The 2,500-nt window shown below is 36.6% G+C and overlaps 1 protein-coding gene across 1 annotated transcript in view; it reads right to left on the bottom strand.

The window, feature by feature from the left end:
* LOC138042986 (uncharacterized) overlaps positions 1-2,500 on the bottom strand; it is a 33,906-nt gene that overhangs the window by 7,045 nt on the left and 24,361 nt on the right. The gene's annotated exons all lie outside the window — the stretch shown is intronic.

Here is a 2,500-nt window from a genome sequence, read left to right as displayed (position 1 = left end):
TTGGTCTCATTTGTTTAATAATGGTTATGAACAGTTTAAATCCCAATAAGCAGAGGGCAAGTACCTTCTCTAGTCCAAGTGGAACAGTAACAAGAATTTATTAAGACGCAAATATGAAGCTATGTTTATTCATATATAATAACCTCGTTTAGAGATTCTCTCTTCGTTAAATCGGTGTACTGGCAACAGCTTGAACATACGGGCAATAAATTAATTTTAAATTTTTATTGTATTGGTACGAATAAGGATTGTTGTTGTCATCATGATCATAATTATTTACGTGGTAATATAAGTTTTAAAATGGGCAGCTAAATGGCTGATGTGGTCCTACAATTAACTAATTTATAACATAACATAACGTAATCCGTAAGTAGTAAAGTAAGATAACAGCAAATTAATAATAAGTGTTTAGTAATAAATATAGTTACTGTCCTTATTGTTTGACATAATAGCTTCCTAGTGTTAAAGGAAAAGTTATTAATATCACTCTTTAAATGAATTAATACTGTCACCAGAGAGTCACAGAGAGCTTCTAAGGAACGCACGTGAGATCGCTAAAATGGACCTTGCTGTTATATGAGAATACTTTTATCTTTTGGTAATGAAGACTATTATCAGCAGTTTACTGTGTAAAACGTCAATATGCATAATACCCCATATTTAACTAACTATAAACTAAATATAAAAAATAAATCAATCAATTCTGATATTACCCAAAAAATAACATATAATAAGCAATTGTATATTAAAAGTCAGAATCGTTTATGTCATGATCTTGAAAAATCGTGCAACGTGGAGTCTGTTTGAGAGAACAGACCTTTGCATCTAAGATGTGTTCCACGGTTTACTGTGCCTTACCACATAATCTGCACATCACATCATTCTCTTTACCAGTTCTTGTCTTCTTGCTGTAGTATACACAAGTTGGAAGCAGCTGTTCGTACATCTCGTAGATTCCCGGTCTGTGATCACTTGTGTTGGACATGTCTTCCATTTACTTAACCACTTGAAACAGCCTTTGCTTTGTACTGGATCACTCCATCTCGAGGCAGTCAACTTCCCTTGCCACCTCTGGCTTACAATCTCTCCTTTGAGCTGGTTCGCTGAGCTCCTTTCACTTTTTTTCTTAATCTTTGCATCTGGTATTTCCTCTCCATCTTCGTTGTGGCATACAGGATTAGGGTAGACAAACGTTGACTCGAGTCCAAGTTCTTGGCCAAACTTAGCAGCCTCTTTAACCATAGAATTATGTCCAAGCTCTATTGAGCGTTTCTCAAACGGGCGTACAAGTTCCATAGTGTTGTCATTGTTCTTGAACAAATTAAATGCGCTTTTAATTTTAATAGCCTAGTACTCTGCCTCTACCGATCGTACCTCTCGGCCTCCTGATTCTCTCGTAAGGTAGCACAACGCGGTTGAACTAAGTGGGTGCTTACCTCCTTGTTCAACAATGATCTTGCGAGCTTCACGATCAATTTGCCTAAGTTCTGTAATGGGTAGATAGATGTTGCATCGACATTAAATAGCTTAGTGCGGTAAGAGCGTACTGATTGGTAGCCAGAGTACGATGGGAATCACACAGTGGACTTGACCATATTATAGACAATCTATTCAGGAGAACCTGAGGCAACTTAAAAAGCTACTCCATTTTCTTGTCGAGTATTCTCCAGAACGCCAAGAAACTTGTATTGACTTCCCTCTTCTAAACATTTAACTACTGTCCATTCATCAAACGTCATTCCCCGCTCGTCAGCCACTTTGACTCCTCTCTTTACGTTTACAACGGAACACTTTTTTGGATTCCATTCGAGTCCGATATCTTGCATCTAACACTCCTCTTTACTGTCATCTAGATTGCTCTTGTAGGTTGGTCTTTCATTAATACATTCCTTCTTGTTCTTTCCAATGTTATTAAATTGATCATACACTCTTTTTCGTTACGATCAACGGAAATTGTTTAAGGCTAGTAAGAGTCTACTTAATTGTAAACCTTGCAACGCTATACCACCTGATATTGATGAGAAACAATTCGCAGAGGATATAGGAAAATTCTTTGTACAGAAAGTTTTGGATATAAGGAATAGATTGGATAATATTCATTCTAGCTGTGAACATGAGACGTCGATACCTCATGTGGCTCCTACGGTTCAACATATACGTGAATTTGATAAACTTCAGGGTGTCCAGCGGCATGGTTGCTCAAAAAAATAGGAAAATAGGAATTTCAGGATTGAGAAAATAGGAAAAATAGGAAACTTTGTAGTAAAAAATAGGAGAAAAATAGGAAAATCAATAGTACTTTCGTCGACAAAGATAGCCTCCCCGCACCTAAGCTGCTATCCCGATTCACCACGTTAGTCGATCAACAGCAGTGAACGTAAATAGGACAAAACGAGTTTTTTGGTTTGAATTTTTATTCTTTTTGATATCCCTCACTGAGATAAATCTATCAACGAATCTGTACAACATAACTTTATTTACTTTTGATTTCCCTAGTTTT

The sequence above is a fragment of the Montipora capricornis genome, chromosome 1 (assembly GCF_036669925.1).
Source record: "Montipora capricornis isolate CH-2021 chromosome 1, ASM3666992v2, whole genome shotgun sequence".
Taxonomy (NCBI): domain Eukaryota; kingdom Metazoa; phylum Cnidaria; class Anthozoa; order Scleractinia; family Acroporidae; genus Montipora; species Montipora capricornis.
This window is presented reverse-complemented; position numbering and strand designations above follow the sequence as displayed.